The 18,799-nt window shown below is 40.6% G+C and overlaps 1 protein-coding gene and 1 long non-coding RNA gene across 4 annotated transcripts in view; one reads left to right on the top strand and one right to left on the bottom strand.

Annotated features, from left to right (window-relative positions):
- The window catches only part of LOC121015352 (uncharacterized), a 40,495-nt gene extending 36,442 nt beyond the window's left edge, over positions 1-4,053 (bottom strand). Inside the window, exon 1 of one of the 3 annotated variants that reach the window (XR_005783783.1) lies at positions 3,722-4,053. This is a non-coding gene — a long non-coding RNA (uncharacterized LOC121015352). The remainder of the gene's footprint in view (positions 1-3,721) is intronic. The other 2 variants (XR_005783782.1, XR_005783784.1) reach the window with 2 other exon arrangements.
- The window catches only part of KCNJ16 (potassium inwardly rectifying channel subfamily J member 16), an 85,884-nt gene that overhangs the window by 2,502 nt on the left and 64,583 nt on the right, over positions 1-18,799 (top strand). The window lies entirely within an intron of this gene.

Genomic DNA, 18,799 nt, shown 5'->3' on the forward strand with positions numbered 1-18,799 from the left:
CAAGGTTTTACTAAGTAGAGGGGTCTATGCTTAATTAGTATTTTGATGCATTAATTAACTCCAAGCATGCTTTATTTGGGTCTCTTATATACTAGGTACTTTGATAGGTTCTCTGAAAGATTTAGAGAAAGATTAGCCATGGGTCTTATCACTGAAGTTCTGCTCTATGAGCAAAGACAAATCTGTAAAGATATGATTACATTATAATACAGCAGGTGTTGGGGCGCCTGGGTGGCTCAGTCGGTTGAGCGTCCGACTTCGGCTCAGGTCGCGATCTCACGGTTCGTGAGTTCGAGCCCCACGTCAGGCTCTGGGCTGATGGCTCAGAGCCTGGAGCCTGTTTCCGATTCTGTGTCTCCCTCTCTCTCTGCCTCTCCCCCATTCATGCTCTGTCTCTCTCTGTCTCAAAAATAAAAAATTAACATTAAAAAAAAAATTTAAAAAAAATACAGCAGGTGTTAAAATAAAAATACCTTTGGAACAAATAGTCGGCCCATAACTAGCAGCCATGATATAGGGACGATCCTTCCAGAGAAGGTGGATGATTAAACCAAGGACAAAAATATGGATCAAAGTTTTCTAGGATTGTGAAATGGTAGAGGACATTATGAGATTTGTCAGAGGCATGAGGGTGTGAAAAAACATAGTCTGTTAGTCTCCAGTGAATCTGGGATTCTGGATTATCCACACACTTCAACTTGTAAGTGAAGTGAGGCTCGAAGTGAACCATAGGCTCTCTATGAGTTACACAACTGTCCCCAGCCTGTGTTGGTGAAAAGGGTGTGAATCTCCAGAGAGAGCCAGTGATGAAGCATACACTGCTCTCAGGTTTCTCTCGAATGCTTCTGTCCAACATGAGTTTCTCCTCAAATATTTGGTGACCATGTGGTTTGGCTGAAGGGAAGAAAGTTTACGAACACAACATAATATTGGCGTCAGAATTTCATTGATATCTGTGTCCTCATGGACTGACTGGGCTGGATATCAAACCAAGATCCTGATAAAAAGAGATAATAGAAACTGGCCAAAGCAGGAAAGGTGTTTTGCTTAGGCTGAATCAGAGGTAGCAAGAGAAGCTTAAGAGGCAGCTAACTAAAGACATTGTGAGCCTGTGAAAAGGTAAGTCAAAATTTTAAACTTAAATGATTTGTAACAATAGTAAAGGATTTTTTTTTCTATTGTTAATGCCGTCAGCTTTGGTCTAGATGCTTCTGTCATTAAGTATTTGCCTTTCATATTGTCTCCAAAATGAATGTTAATAGGGATTGTTTAATGTTAATTTATTTTTTTATAATCACTTATTTCATGTTGAGCTATACTGTAATTAAAGATCGTTTTAGAGCTTTTCATTTCACACATGAGAAAACTGAGGCTCGGAGAGAGGAGATGGCTTATCCAGGTAACATAACTGGTCAAGATGTGTGCTGGGAACAAGTGTCCTGACCTCTTTTATTTTTTCTAATTAAAAAAAATGATTTATTTATTTTTGACAGAGAGAGATTGAGAGAGAGAGTGTGAGTGGGGTAGGGGCAGAGAGATGGGGACATTGGATCCAAAGCAGGCTCTGTGCTGACAGCAGTGAGCCCAATGTAGGATTCAAACTCATGAACCATGAGATCGTGACCTGAGCCGAAGTTGGCTGCTCAACTGACCGAGCCACCCAGGTGCTCCACAAGTGTCCTGACGTCTAATTCAGTTTCCTTGCTGGAATATCTATGAATCGGGTTCATGTTTTGATCTGTTCTGGGGGGGAGGACATAGATTTCAAATCACATGCATGTCAGTTTGAATTCTAAGTCCAGTACTACTCCTTATCCATGTGAATTTACATAGATTGCTTTAAATTCTGAGCCTCGGTTTTCCCATCCGTGGAATGGGGGTTAGAAGCTAGGGAGATAAAAGAAATCATATTTGTAAGGTTTCTAGCCCAGGGCCTTTCTCAGTCTAGGCAGTGAGTCAATGTTAGCTCACATCACAGGTTGGGTTTCACTCTGAAGGAGTAGTCTGGTATTGCAAAACTGCATTTTGGATTCTACAACCATAAATGAGAGCTCTCTAAGTGAATTTCAGCTGAATTTCTGACTTGATGGTTTTGACGTAAACATTCATGTTCCCTGGTCTCTTGACTGGCAAAGAAGCCAGCATAGGTAATTGCTTTTCAGAACCTTACTGATGCCTCTTCCCATGGTTTCGGATCATCAGTCAAAGAGTATCGAACATCGTGATCAGTAAGAGAATAAGACACACCTTTGAGACCAGTACCACGGCATGTTACTTCATACCTGTTAGGATGTCGATTACCCAAAGCACAAAAGATAACAAGTGTTGGCAAGGATGTGGTGATGATGTGGAAGACTCTTGTTTACTGTTTATGGGAATGTAAATTGGTACATGCAGTATGAAAAAGCAGTATGGCAGTGTCTCAAAAAATTAAAAATAGAACTATCATATGATCCAGAAATCCCACTTCTGGGTATATGTCGAAAGGAATTGAAATCAGAATCTTAAAGAGATAACATGCAGTCCCCTGGAGTTTTTGTTTTGTTCTTCGTTTTGTTTTCTTTTGTTTTGTTTTTAATCTCTCGGACTTGTCCACATAAGTGTCCAGCAATTGTCAGTGACAGTATAGATTTTTCTACCCTGGCTCTGGTTTTCATGGAGGTTTCTGCTCTGATAACTCGTGACTCTCTGTGTTTCCTGGTTTATGTCTCCAATTTCGGTGGTAGCAATTTTCTTTGGCAGAGCTAAGAAGAGTTGTTGATCTTTGATCAGTTTTGTACTTGTTGTTAGGATGGTGTGACAATTTCCAGCCTTCTTACGTGCCAGACCAGACCCATCATTTTATTTTAAGCTAAAAATTGTATTATGTTTTAAAATGAGAGCTGCATCCTTCTAGAAATACAGAACTATTATATTGAGTATATGTCTAACAGTATTTTCAAATTACTGGACTTGGGACCTCATTCTTTGTTGTAATGATTTTCAAAGTTATTATCTAATAAAGGAGTTTATTAACCAGGTTATTAGAAGTAGGTTCCTATATACATCTGAGCAAAGTAGATAATTTTAAATAGCTAATTCCTAAGGACAATGAATAAAGGAGGAAAAATGTATTTGGAAAATAAAGGTTTCTGGATAATTTAAGTCAACAGAAGCAGAGCCTACATATTCTACCTCAAAACTCCAAACCGAATCCAGACCATTCCTAATTGTAAACCTAAATTTATCTGAATTTGCGTTCAAATTCTGTCTCCCCAAGAGACCCTTCATATGAGTTGGTAAATTTCCATTTATATATCAACCCACAGCGTTTACTATGCTTGGGGAAAGCCCAGGGTGCGACATTTCAATCCCGTCTATGGCAAATGAGCTTTGCAAAAGGAATTAAAAGGACGAGAGTAGAATAGCATTGAAGGAATCAAGCATAATACACCAACCCAAGTGAGTGAGGTCTGGGAACTATTGTTTGCTTTCTGTAGGTTGACCACCACTAGCCTCCAGGTGATGGAACCTGATTCCTCCAAAGTCTCCCAGACAATAACATCTTTTGTCTGGATGTATTTGCATACAAATACTGCAAAAGACCTGGTAATGTGCTGGTAAGAAACAGCTCAGGTAGTCTACCTCTCTTAAACTTCTAAACGTGTTTCTTTGCAGAAGATTTCTGGAGTTGTAAGCCCCGGGATTCATGGCTCCCTCTCAGTCAGTGAGACTCACTTACCTGAGGCAAATGCATGAACCTTTTTTTCTTAACTGCAACACCTCAGTGGGAAGCCAATATATCAGTCAGGTGTTGCCTTTACCTTGCCAAGGGCAGACTTCTTCAGATATCAGATTGTTCTTTAAATTTTCACTGCCGGCCTTGCCAGACCATGCGTGTGCAGAAGCTAAAACACAACACAACACAACAAAAACAAAAAGCAAACAGACAAACGAAACCCTTTTTATATTATTCTCACAGCCATTTGGCAATACCTTAGCCTTGATTTATAATTTGGCAGTTACATTTTCTTTTGTACTTGGAGAAAACATTAAATGTAGCTTCAAAGTGCCCCTCTACCCACTGATGTCCAAAGACTTAAAAACAATGGTTATGTAAGCCTCAAGGGGGTGAAGCCCATTTCGGCTGGCGGTTTTGTTTCTCTTTTCCAGCTGACTCTCTGGAAGGCCTATTTCTTCTCCAGAGGCAAGGCTCTTGTTGCTGGATATCATATCCGTAGTGGGAACTTGGAAACTGGATCTGTGGGCTGCCGCTTCTCACCCCAAGCCCTCTGACCTGTGACGCATTTTTCTTCCCCAGAAATTCCTGTGAAGGTGGGAATGTCTGACTTTGAAAATCTAGACTACCCAATTCAATCATTTCAATCCTACCACAAATCATGGCTACGGTGGGAAATGTTATTTAAGATATACGAGCCTCTATTCTAAAGAAAATGTGGTCATTTATTTATAAAATATATTCTTCAAAGGTATCCAATCACTGTGAACAACCAGTGATGTTGATGCCATTCTGGTTTCTGCCTGAGTCCCAAGATCAACTGCAGATTTCTCCAGAACACCTTAATTTTGAACAGGGTTGACAAAGAACAAAGGCCATTTCGAACAGGCTAGAAAATGCGGATTCTCCTGTGGCAGTGCAGCCTTGCCAACGTACGAAGCTGCATTTCTGTGTGAAGAGAATCATCGAGAAATTGACAGCCAGCTCCAAAATGCAGTAAAAGGCAGGAAGGTTTGCTGTGAGCAAACAGGAAGCCTGCTGCCTTTCCTTCACTGTACAGTAGAAAGAGTCAATAAGGTCAGACTGAGGAAGTAATTCGTATCTCAGGATGCCTACCTACTTTGTGGTACAGACTAGTTGCAAAATAACACGTGCCATATTTTTCTTGAGGGGCAAGGCATTCATTCACATGAAGGACAATCAAAGGTCATTTATTCATTCACTTTTACACTTATTTAAAAAGTCGATAGGAAATGCCAGGAAGTCACCACGAAGAGTTAGAGGGACAGAGGAGTGTGGGTGGTGGCTGCCGAAATGAGGAGACATTGAGAAGTTCACAGTATGACGGGGAAGGGGACTGTGCATATAAATAATCGTAATTTGTAGTTACGAGTCTGATCATAGTGCCTTGGACGATGTGCTATGGAAGGACACATTTTCTGGGAAGGGGGGGATTTATTAAAGATGCATGGGCCTTTAGTACGTCACCAGTAAAGTATATCTAGCTGTTCTAGACTTTAAACTTTCTCAGTTAGACAAATGAACAAATCCATTTTCATACTATGGATGTGAATGGCCCTGCAAGCAAGGCATGAGTAAGACTGAGCGGCTGAGACGTGAAATGCAAAACCAGGAACCAGTAGGTGATGTGGCGCTAATGGCCTTTGATGTTCAAGGGTCCCATGAGTTTTGGTCTCTGGCAGTCTAAGTTAATATGGTGGTGTAAGTGGGGGTAAGAGGCACCAAAACCTTGCCCTCTGGAAATGGGCACGGTTTAATACACTGCCATGTGCCTCCATAATTTCCTCTTCTTATTATGCTTGTCAAGTTTAAGGTGTGGATGTGCCTGCCTCGCTGGCCACGGCTGTGTACGTGTGTGTGCATGCATTACAATTCGGTCTAGACCTCAGTCAGGAGTTTGGGAAGTTTAGAGGGAGCGTTGAACAGGGGTAGTGAATGAAAGAGCGGACCTAGGCTGGCCGACTCCATTTTGTTCTGTGTCCTCCATCTTGAGTGACTACAACCCCACCATGGCCCCCTTTCCGGGAAAATCACAGAAAGAAATTCCCACTCAAACCTCAGACCACGCCTCCTCCCCTTGAGTAACTTCACGCTCACCTGTTCAAACTTCTGGTTCAAACCATGCCCGGCAACCTGCCCAGCGGGACTCTGACCCTTCCCCAGCCAATCGGCTAAGGCCACGACCATGACCCCACCAACTGCCCCTAGATCCCTATAAAGCCTTTGTGCTTTTGAAACTCGCTCTCTCTCCGGCATCTCACCGCTGCGTCGGTGCAGGTAGGGGATTGAGCTCGAGCTAGCTCGAATAAAGGCCCTTTGCTTTTGCATCGGACCCGGCTCCCTGGTGGTCTTTGGGGATCATGAATTCTGGGCATAACATTGAAAAACAAGATGGAAAAATTAATTTGAAAAGGAAAGGGAGAAAGAGGACAGCTTTCTAGGGTTAGAGCAGATTCTGTTTCCTTGGTCCTCCATGGTTTCTTCTTCCCCAGATTTTTATTGCACTTGTTGACTTGTGGAACCCATCTTCCTGGAATGTCATTGGTCAAAGTACTGTATATCAGTAGAGAACAAAATTGGAAGGCAGCTGGGGTGAAACCAGATTATGCCTGCAAAGTGGTGGTAGCTTGGGACAAAATTCTGTCTTTGGTTTTCTGACATTCCACTCTGATGATCCTGAATAATAGATTGTATAGACAGAATTTGCAATCAGTCAATCAATCAATGTTATGCCCAGAATTCGTGATCCCCAAAGACCACCAGGGAGCCGAGTCTGATGCAAAAGCAAAGAGCCTTTATTCGAGCTAGCTCGAGCTCAATCTCCTACCTGCACCGATGCAGCGGTGAGATGCCGGAGAGAGAGCGAGCGAGTTTCAAAAGCACAAAGGTTTATAGGGATCATGGCCTTAGCCGATTGGCTGGGGAAGGGTGGTGGCCTCAGCCGATTGACTGCCAAAGTGTGGTCCCAGATCAGCAATTATCAGCATCACCTGGAACTTGTTAAATATTCAAATGTTGGGCCTGGTGGTCACAGACCTACTGAATCAGAAACTCTGGGGGTAGGGCTCAGCAATCTGTGTTTGAACAAGTCTTCCAAGAGATTCTGATGCACCTGAGTTTAAGAACCACTGTGTCTGAGGATCTCGAACATGTTTGGCCTCAGTGTATACAGAACGTTTCTCACTGGTCACCTATGAACCATTGGCTGTTAGCCTTGCTGTGCTATATAAATACCTAGCACCAAACACCATCCCCAGAGACTCTGATTAATTGGTTTGGGGAGGGGTAAAACGCTTCTAGGTCATTCTAAGCCTGGACAGGGTTGAGGGCTCCTGCCTCTGGCCCCTACCTGAGAGAAGCCCTCCCTCTTCTACTCACACTTTCCACGCCTCTCACACTCCCCTTCCTCCACCTCAGACTTCCGGAAGAAGGCATCAACCGGTAAGTTACTTAAGGGGAGGAGGCGTGTTCTGAGGTTTGAGCAGGAACTTCTTTCTGCGGCCACGTTGGGGACATAGTCACTAGTCAGCCAGCCTGGGTCTGCTCTTTCATCAATAATTTCCAAGTGGCTCTTGTGTGTTTTAATGGGTTCGTATACGCGAGTCCTTTGTATTTTTAAAACAACCTTGAAGTGTGGGTTTCAAAGTATTATAACTAATGGGTAATGATAAAAATCAGTGCTTATTGAACTCAAATAATTACTTTGACTTGTAATGTAAATGCTAAATGTGTGCCTTACTTTCAAGATGATAATAAGTTACTTTTACTTATTTATTTAAAAATGTCTATTGATTTATTTTTTTACTGTTGCAGTATTCACGTTGCTAAGTCTTTAAGGGTTTTCATGATGGTGGCTGTTATTTTTGTTTAATGATTAGGAAAAGTGACCCCAGACCACGCAAATCAGGTTTTCTATGGCAGTCTGCCTGGGTGCCTTCATATGCTTTTCAATAAAAGCAATTCATTAAAAGGATAATCAAAGTGTGTTTATTTGTAAATAAACTCGTAAGTCAGAAACTTCCAGTGGAAGTGAGCCTCTAGGGGAAGTCACTAAAAAGGATTGTTGAACATTAACGTATAGTTAAGGAATGAATGAAGCTGGGTATCTCCTGTAGATTTTAAAGCGAGGGTCATCATATCCTGTTCAGCTTTACAATTCTTTGTCTTCACTGAGATTTTGTCAAATTCTTGAATTTCAACTTGCTCATTATAATAGATGAATGGGGCGCCTGGGTGGCTCAGTCGGGTGGGCGTCCGACTTCATCTCAGGTCATGATCTCACGGTTGATGGGTTCAAGCCCCGTGTAGAGCTCTGTGCTGACAGCTTAGAGCCTGGAGCCTGCTTCGGATTCTGTGTCTCCCTCTCTCTCTGCCCCACCCCCGTTCACACTCTGTCTTTGTGTCTCTCAAAAATAAATCAACATTAAAAAAATTTATAGTAGGAAATGAAAATCCCACTAGGGTAATGCCATAGAACCAGTTTGAGACCTTCTCTTTCCATAATCCATTGTGGTTTGGATGTTTAGAACATCCAGGAACTTGCAGATCAGTATCAGTTTCAAGGGCTTAAGTAATTTCAGGAAATGAATGAAGTGCCCCATCTGACCTCCAGTAGTATGCCTGGTTTGAGGGAGCGTGGTGTTTTCTCATGACGACCTTGAAAATCACTTCTGTGACCACGTAAGCCCTATTCTCACAGTCAGAGGAAGACAGATATTTTTTAATGAAGTAGCAAGAGTTCAAGGAAGAAAAGTGACTAACAACATATTAGCCCACTCTTGGTGAAGATGTGTGCTGAAAAGGTTTGGCATATGCTACTTCCTATTTACTTTCAAGGGAATTGCAACACCCAATTATGGCTGGGCTCTCCCAACGTGCATTTTCCTTTTTGTAGAATACCCAGAAGAAACCTGTTGTAATTCAAGGGGAAATTTCTCGTTTAGATGAAAGAGACGGACAGGTTTGCCTCTGCCCCAAGGACCATGTGCAAAAGCACATGTCAGGAAGAAGGCCAGTGATGAAGAGAACCCGGGACCCTCGCCAGCCATGTGACTTTGAAGTCAACTTTTTCCAGGCTCATATTTTTATTTGTAAAATAGGAGCGATAATTTTGTGTTGACTCATGAGGTTGTAAGGATTAAATGAGATAACATGCTTGAAGTGCCTAACATAGTGCCTGACCTTTAGTAAATGCTACATAGGAGAAAGCTGCTATAAATAGATCAAAATGGTTGTTTCCTGGTGAGTTGTTGTTTTTTTTTTTTTTTTTCTCCCTGCATTGATTCTGTTTTAACTAGATGGCAGTCATGGATTTGTATCTATTCTGGGGAAAAATCAGGACATGCAGAACAAACCTCTTTTTCTATTCCTTTGTCATGATATAAGCTCTTCCTCAGAAAATACCTAGAGCAAGTGCAATTCAAATGTATAAGGGAAGGATTCATGATTCATCAATGGTTCTCTAACTAAGGTGAAGACTAGAAGAACCGTGGCGGGATAGGTTATTGTTTTCCTTGGTTAGCTAGGCTTAACGGGCGAGTTGTCATTATTAGAATTAGTGCCATTAGCATGGAATTAGTGTAATTGTGAGAATTAGCTCTGGAGAGGAGAATTCTGCTCCCTAAAGAAGGGCTCCCTGTTTGACCAATAAGAGAGAATAGTCACTTCCCGTGACTCTACAGTTTAGTGACTGATTCCTTCCCCATACATGACAGGTGCTGCCTTTTCAAAGTTGGATGGGTGACAATATGATGTATATTTTGACCCCCCTACAGCACATGGTTGACCCTTCTGTGGTTTGGGGAATTTTGACCCATTTTGGCACGGTTACCTTGCTGCTGCCTGTGGCATGAGTTCAAACAATTCTTGGGTTTCACTGAGCTTATGGTTTTCCATCTGGTTGTTATGGAACAACTTTCCTTTGTCCCCTGACCAAACCAACAAATACGAAAGGATCAGGAACAAAAATTACTAGGAGCCAGGTGCCAGAATATATGTGTTTCTATGACAGGATCCTGCTTCATATTTAAGAAGAGCCCACATTTTTTCCATAGCTCCTAATAATACCACTAATCAGCAACCCATGGGACAAATGAAGGGCACAGTCTCCACGTATAGATTGTGTACTCTGCTCGAAACCATTTGTACACAAACACAAGACATTTCTAATTCACTTCATCAAGAAACCACACTATTTGTTGTAGAGGAAAATTCTAGGCCTGAATTACAGTGTATGTATTTGTGGCTCCATTTTTAGAGATAGGACTGATTAGCATGTCATAAGCCAGCACCATTACTGACTATACCAGAATTACGTATTATACAGTCACTTTTAAGGTGAAATACTTCGGCTTATTTCATTCAAATCGGTAAATTAAAAACCATATGATAGTTGGGTTGTATGTTAGAAAGAGCAAAGGAGGATGTATCTAAAGTTCTAGCTTATTCTCATGGAACAGCAAATTGCAATTAAAATATAGGCATGTGATGGGGTGCCTCGGTGGCTCAGTTGGTTAAGCATCTGATTTGGCTCAGGTCATGATCTCAAGTTTCATGAGTTTGAGCCCCACATCGGGCTCTCCACTGGCAGCACAGAGCCTGCTTTGGATTCTCTGTTTCCCTCTCTCTCTGTCCGTCCCCTGCTTGTGCTCCCTCTCTCTCTCAAACATAAATACACCTTTAAAGTATATATGTATGTATAGATAGATAGATAGATAGATAGATAGATAGATACACGAATATGACAAAAATTATCCAAGAATCATGGAATTTCTAAGCTGGAAAGAACCTTAGGTTTGACTTTTAGTCATCTTAATTTTGTAGATGAAAAAACTGAGCCTAAGGGAAGTTAAGTGACATCTCAAGGTCACAGATTAGTAAGTGGCAAAGTTGAGACCACAAGTTAGACCTCTCAATTTTAAGACCAGTGTTTTCCAGACTATAGAACCAAGTTGTGTCTTCTCTTCAACAATGTACAATCGAATTTAATGTGATTTAATAATCATTTAGTATTTCCCATACCTTGTTAGTTCCTACCATCTCATAATGATAACCTCTGAAACAAGTGTCATCTGGTTGATGAGATGCAATGAAATGACCCAGAAATTGCCATTTATTTTATTTCAGAAATCATCCCCCCCAAGAGTTTTATTTTTATATCTTACATATATATGTATGTACATGTATACGTATATATAAGATATATTTATATCTTACATTTATATTCTATCTACATACATATATATACATATATATGTGTGTGTGTGTATATATGTGTGTGTATATATGTGTATATACATGTATATATATGTGTGTATATATATATATATATATATATATATATATATATATACACACACACACACACATACACACACACACACATATATATTTAAAATGTTTTTCTAGGATAACCAATTGAATGATGGGAAAGTTCAGTCAACATATCAAGCAGAATGAGTCAGAACCACCTAACATAATCACATACCCCAGACGTCAAATACCTGGTTTCCTCTATACACTTTTTTCTTCACAGAGGCATGCTGGGAAATGGTTATTAGTAGAATCATTTTGCAATTCGTAGTATTATTTTGTCCATCCCTGACTAATTTGAGGGAACTGGTAGCAATCTGCTTTCCATTATAGCGTGATGCATGGAGTTTGGTGCTCTCCTAGCACCACCTGGTCTGTGTGTTCAGATGATTCAGTGATTTGACTTTGCCAAGTCAATTCATTAACACATTGTCTTCCTGATATATGCAGAGCACTGGCTACGCTTCAGGCACCCACACTGTGTTCCCCAGTCGTGCTGGGATTTCCCTTTCATGGGTCCAAATGGGAAGTACAGAAAGCCAATAATGGACTTGCACTGAGGAGTTAGCTTGGCTATGGGATGAACCTAGTTGAAAGAGAGGCAAGCACCTCAAATATAGTAACGGAAAAAGAATAGAAAATCCACACTCTATCTGGACAGGTGGCAAAGTGCCAGGAGACCAGCCAGTAGGTGGATCATCAGCAGATTTCAGGTAGTTTATTAAGCAAATCATTCAAGATAATCACAGTATCCAAAACAGAGCTCAGAAGTGCTTGCATGTTAGCAGTGTCTACCTGAAGCTGAGTGTAAGGAAAGTAGCAATTAACAACAGCATCTATGTCTAGTTAAACAAATAAAAAATAATAAAAACTTGCTGGAGTAGAAATGATGAGAAGTCCTGGATATATTTTCTGCAACAGTTATATGCTATTTCTTTTCTTTTTTATAATGTGTATTTATTTTTGAGAGACAGAGCATGAGCGGGAGAGGGGCAGAGAGAGAAGGAGACACAGAATCCGAAGCAGGCTCCAGGGTCTTGAGCTGTCAGCCCAGAGCCCGACATGGGACTCAAACTCACAAACCATGAGATCACGACCTGGGCCAGAGTTGGAAGCTTAACAGACTAAGCCACCCAGGCACCCCATATGCTGTTTCCTTATGCTTTTCCTTTATACTCAAATAATTTCCACTTACATTTGGGAGTTTCGGTTGGCTCTTCCCACCGCCACACTTCTATTTCTTGTCTCCTCTCCCCTAGGAACTAACTGTGCAGCACGTCACCTGTCACAAGCTTAGAACTGATCAGACAGGAGTAATTTCAACTGATTGCCGTTCTCTGCTCTTCTCCAGTTACTGATACCCGAGCTGGGCCAAATGAGCGGATTTGAGACCATGTTGCCCTGCTGAATACGTTGCACAAATCAGTTTCCTATGGTTCATTCATCTGCAGCCCTCTGTCTCCTTTTCAAGATAAATCACCTTAGGCACTGTGACAGGCAGCCCTGATGCCATACTCTAATAGCTTGGTTATGTTGGTAATTACAATCACATGAGAGGAGTCTCCCATGTAGACTATGACAACAGTAACCCAATAAGGGCAGGACGTTGGTAACTTGAGTTCCCACTTTCAAAAGAAGCCAATTTTTTTTTTTTTTAAATATGTTTTCCTTGTTTGCTTAAAACTTCAGAAACTTTGTGAGCAGTGTTGGAGAGTTGGGGCAGTTACACAGCATTCAAATTTCAAGCTCTGATAATCTCTGATCTCTAGGGGAAAAAAAAAAGTGACTCACCAGCCATCTATGGTTTATGGAATTGTGTTGTGCTACTCTGAGAAAGCAAAACATATTGGCTCTAAAAGGGAAATGGAAACGTTTGTCTTCAAAGAAATTTAGGTAAGAGGGTTTAACACCATCAATGAAATCATGTTCCCTGTATGAAACACCTGCTCATTTTCTTTTAACTCTAGAAAGCAAATAGTGTTCTCACATGGTCTCCCCATTTGGTGATTCAAACAAAGTTGCCCAAAAAGGGCCTGTGGTTGATTGATAGATATTTATTTGCTTATTTGTATTTGAGAAAATTAAGAAACATATTTCCCTCAATGTGAAGAAGTTTAAAAAGTTCTCTAAGATTCTTACTTTCTATTTTTACAATGGCAAAAGAATCCTATTTAGCAAGTTTATTAGTGTTGAGAATCCAACTCCTCTGTTTGGCTTTGCTTTTTTTTTTTAATTGTGATCCCAAGTCTGGCTCTTTCCTGTGTTTCTCATCTATCATCCTGTCCAGATCAATAGATGGCCTCTGTCCCTGGATGGCCCAGTTTTCTGTTACTTTCTGTTTGTACGTAGGCTTTGGGATAAATTGTCAAGAAATTGAGACTTTGAATCTTTTAAAACTCAGCTTTCTTTTGTTTCCAGAAGTCTGCACTCATGTGATGGTATTGGAGTGATAGGATTTACCCCTAGTTTTAATCTTGGCCCTCTGTTTCTGGTTTGACATAAACAAGGTCTTCTTAAGTGGCTGTAAAACTAATGCATATTATTAACACAAAACATTCTCAGGGGCACAGGAAGTTTTGAAAGTGACCTTTGGTACTGCTTGTCTTAACCAATTCCTCAGGAATCAATTTAATCACAGAAGGGATGTTTACAAGAAGGTCTGCAGTGTACATACGTGTGTGCATATTTTATAGGCTGTTTTCTTGGATTAGCATTAAAAACATGATGAAAAAGGGGCCAAGCATGGTGTGGGTGTTCCTGTTATTTCATATTTACATTGGATCCTTGTAAAATCGTTTCCAAAGAGTGAGTAAGATTCCTAGACGGAGAAGCTCCTGAACTCTGCACGTTATTGAAAAACCAGATGAGATATATTGAAAAGCCTTTGCTTTGGCTATTTCATGTAAGTGGATTAGTGTCACAAAATTGGACCGACAACAACAAAAAAACCAAACAGTAACAACAAAATCCAACTTTAAATGAAACAAGAAAAGAACATTTCAAGGATAAGACGTTGCTAGATAAATTTTCGGAATGTAGCAATAATAAGTTGGTATGCTATGGAATACTGTGATTAAGATCCGGAACAAATAGAAGCATAAAAAAAAAAAAATACAACTAGGATAGAAGGTGGAAGATGAGCTACGAGGTAACATAATCCAATCAATAAGGCATTCCATCATGCAAGAAGAAAGGAAGCCCCCGATCGATTCCTGCAATTCTACCCTAATTATGGTGCTCTAATATGAGCAGGTAAATGGTATTATTGGGGCTAGGTAATGAATATAGAGGTAGAATGATACAATATGTCAACCCAACACTGAACACCTGTCTAGAAATCTCCAGAAGATTAAGAAAAAATTTAACTCTTCATTTGACTGTTTCAGTATTAAATAAGTATAACCTGAGAATATACAGTCAGTTCTGCTCTAACACCTGTTTGGCAAATGTAAGTCAGTTCCAGTGCCCTTGATATACAAGGGGACAATTTGAATGCAATATGGGTTGGCTTGAGCATAACGCATCATTTGAGCAAGCCCATACGTGATTTTGTATCATCAGATTTCAGATAATCTTCCTTCTACCACTTTGCTGTAACTCACAAGCTATAAACCCTTCTCCTGATGCCCACATCCACCAGTCAACCTCAGGCCTTTCTCAAGACAAAGTGCCATATTTCCTGTAGTATTTATGCATTCCTTACTACTGACCAAGTGCAAAACTGTTCCACCCCTTCTGTTAGGGTCCTATTTTCTTTTTAAATTTCTTTTTTGAATGTATTGTTGACAAAACCTTGGAGTATTATGCACCCCCCTGCCACTTTCCCTGTAAGTCCTTTTCTTTTTCTTTTTTTCCTAGATCACGCATAGCATGGTGATTTTTAAGAAATAATAGCAGAACTATTATGTCGAAGAGAACTCATGGGTGATGGAAATGGGGGTGAGGCAGAAAACACTTCAATGTGCCAGGACTCTGTGTCCCAAAGGTGCTATTTTCTATGGAATACGATCTGCTCGCTACCCTCACTACATTAGTCAGAAAGCCTAAACATGTCACTTTGTTTTCACTTGCAAATTTGCCCTCTGGTCATTTTATTCCTAATGCTCCCGTGACTTCATTTACCTAAGATAACCTAACCAGTTGGCAGTATCTCACGCCCTGAGATGGGTTTTCCAAAGACCAAATGGACCATTTTCTTGTCCTTTCAAAGAGAGCCACACAGGAAGGAAAACAAGAAATTCAACTTTTAAGCTGGGCTATTCATGGCCTTTGCTAAATCCTGGCAAAGAGTCACAGTTTTTCATTACGATTCATCTCACTGATTTCCTAATGGAATGAACTGGCCTTTTCATTAAGGCCATTGGAGAGTGAAGTTGGGTTACCCAAGTCATTAAGTGTTGTTATCTGATGAGTGAAAAATGGATTACTTTTCAATATGCATTTGGGGATCCCTGTGTTTTCTTTCACTGGGTTCTATTTTGTAAAAATTGGTTCAAGGGGAAGGAGAAGGTCAATGTTGCATATTCTCCCATGCTGGAACAATGTATGCCTTTCTGCTCTGTGGGCAGTAGAAATAAAATAGATGGGTTCAGTAATCGGAAATGTAGTGCTAACATTCTTATTTCCCATTTTTAAGAGAGCCTAGCCATCTCACCCACTTGAGAACATTCTATTCCCGTAACCAATAGGAATGTTACTTCATTAGTTTCTTAGCTTTTCCATTAAAGCAGACAGACACGCACACACACGTGCACACACAGTGACATTTGTTCCTTCTACCAAACCCCACTTCGCAGAGATATCAGTTTGCATAAGAGAAGAGAATAGATTTATTTAAACCCCATCCTGAATTCACTATTAGGAATATAACGCTCTCTAACACTGAACTTAATAAAATACGCTGTGGCTAAACCATGTAATTACATCTTTGTTTAACTTTAGTGAAATTCACTGTGAAACACCTTCTGTAATTTACAAATTATTGAAATGAATACTTGGCATGTACTTTTTTGGGGATAATATTAAATATAACCTTAGAAGGTATCCTTTTATCTTATGAAGGTTCTATTTTATCTTACTATAGTTTAAGTCTATAACATAGACTGAACTGTTTGCATATCCAATTCATTATATTATTAAATTTTAGATAAGGAAAAATAGTAGTGGGTTCCGATGGGGATGAGATAGTATATAGGTTATTAGATACAACGTTCAAACATCCTTATTAGACATAAGCAATCTATGGGGGGACTGGGTGGCTCAGTCAGTTTAGCATCTGACTTTGGCTCAGGTCATGATCTCATGGTTCATGGATTCCAGCCCCACATCAGGCTCTGTGCTGGACAGCTCAGGGCCTGACGCCTGCTTCGGATTCTGTGTTTCCCTCTCTCTGCCCCTCTGCTGTTCATGCTCTGTCTCCATCTCTCTCTCTCTCTCTCTCTCTCACTCTCTCTCTCTCTTTCTCAAAAATAAACATTAAAAATTTTTTAAAAAAGAAATAAACAATCTACCATCTAAGGTATTTTGTGTACGTAGTGTTAAATACTCAGGTATTTGGTAATGTGCGGTTTTGGGGTGAGAGAGAGAATTAGCAAACTGCTTTTGAAGCTGTAGATCAGGAAAGGAGAAATTGTGAATACACTTTCTAGAATAATTGTGAGCAAAGGTTTGTCTACCCACTTCTGCTAAGTTTTGGTTCCTTCATTCTTTGTCCTTGTGAGTCAAAGCAATAGCTGAGATGTGAAATATGTTGCTTTCTAAGCTGGATTGTGATTTACAAGGGACTGAAATAACTGGGCATTGTAAATACAGTCAGCCAATTTATTGTAGAAAAAAAATTCAAGATCTATTTTATCTTCAAACTGCACAATAGAAATCCACAACCAAATGCAAGATTTCCAAACCGGTGAAATTTGAAAGTAACTCCTTCCATTTCAGCCTTCACTAGGTAGATCTCTATTTTATATAGTATTAGCAACCTGTAGAGATGGCAATGGGAATAAGAGATATACAGAAAGGTACAAAGATTTTCCATTTTGAAGAGTAAGCATTGCTGGGAACATTTACATGTGAGCAATAGCAAATAACTTGGAAGATTATAGAAGTGTGACTATAATCTTTTGATGTCAAATCCAGCTCCACTACTTCGGCTAAAACTTCAGGGGCACCTGGGTGGCTCAGTTGGCTGAGCATCTGACTCTTGATTTCTGCTCAGGCCATGATCTCACGGTTCACGGGGTCAAGCCCCCCACATTGGGCTCCGTGCTGAGAGCTCGGAGACTGCTTGGGATCCTTCCTCTCCCTCTCTGTCTCCCCTCCCTGCTCATGCTCTCTCTCTGTCTCTCTGTCTCTGTCTCTCTAAATAAGTAACTTAAAAAAAAAAAAAAACCCTCCAAATGGCTACTTTGAGTTTAAAAAACAAAAACAGAAGATATGAATCAATCAGTCCTTTCACTTTGTTATAAACAATCTTTTGTTGACTCACTCAATTTATTCAGCATGTATTTATTGAGGGCATATTACAGTTTAAATACCGCTGTTAGACATTGACTTTGTAGTATAGAACAATGAAAAAACAGCATAATCCCTGTTCTTATTTATGAAGCTTCATTTTAATGTGGACCCAGGGAATAATACAATTGTATACCTAGAAGAAATCCTAGTGATGGTCCAGCTCTTCCTTGCTTACTAGAAAATCACACCTGTGGTTAGTTGTCAATGCAGAGGCAGGTCCCAATTTCCTGACTTTTTCTCTAGTTATGTTGCCACTGCATTGGCTGCTTGTACTAAGTTGATACCACTGAAAAATACTCTTCTCATTAAGAAGTAGGGAATCTTCAGAAAAATTCCTCCCATGTACTCACATAATGAAACTCAGAATTATTTTTGACTCTTGGGGCACCCGGGTGCCTCAGTCGGTAAAGCATCTGACTTCAGCTCAGGTCATGATCGCACAGTTGGTGGGTTCGAGCCCCATGTCCGGCTCTGTGCTGACAGCTCAGAGCCTGGAGCCTGCTTCGGATTCTGTGTCTCCTCTCTCTCAGCCCTTCCCCCACTCACGCTCTTTCTTTCTCTCTCAAAAATAAAAAAAAAACAGCAAAAATTTTTTTTTAAAAAAAGAATTATCTTTGGCTCTTTTCTCCCCTATTGCTTCATTTTATCAGCTGCTAAATAACACAAAGGCATTTTTCTTCCATTTACATTTGCCCACCTCTCTCTCTACTCACGGACTTCGGCTCTCCTTCATAAGTGACCCCTGTCTTGCTCCTCCCCCTTTTCTTACGCCACCGCCCGGCCCAACTGTCCTTTTCCATCACACTCGTGGGCAGATTCCCGTTCTGACTTTGGCTTCTAGTGGTTCTGCGTTGCATCCCCACCAAACACAGCGTCCTCAGTGGACGAGAAAGTTCCTCCAGGATCTGGCACGGCTTCTTTCAGACTTTGCTTCTGTAGAGGTGCCCCAAACCACATCAACCTGCAACGCTGTTGTTTCGCCAATAGTTTCTCTGTTCTGTCTTTGCTCGTGTTTTCCTTTAGGCTCAGAATCCACGCATACCCTTTCTGACCTCTTGAAAGCCCACTGGCTCCTCGTGAAATTACCACTCGCGTGCAGCTTTTGCTGAGCTCTGCCAGTGCATTGGATTGTCCTTACTTTGATCCCATACCAACTGGTTTGTGCTTTTTTTTTTTTTTTTGAAGTTTTTTTATATGGGGGGGGGGGGAGGGGCAGAGAGAGAGGGAGACACAGAA

The sequence above is a fragment of the Herpailurus yagouaroundi genome, unplaced genomic scaffold (genome assembly GCF_014898765.1).
Source record: "Herpailurus yagouaroundi ecotype Mexico unplaced genomic scaffold, PumYag 206, whole genome shotgun sequence".
Classification (NCBI taxonomy): Eukaryota; Metazoa; Chordata; class Mammalia; order Carnivora; family Felidae; genus Herpailurus; species Herpailurus yagouaroundi.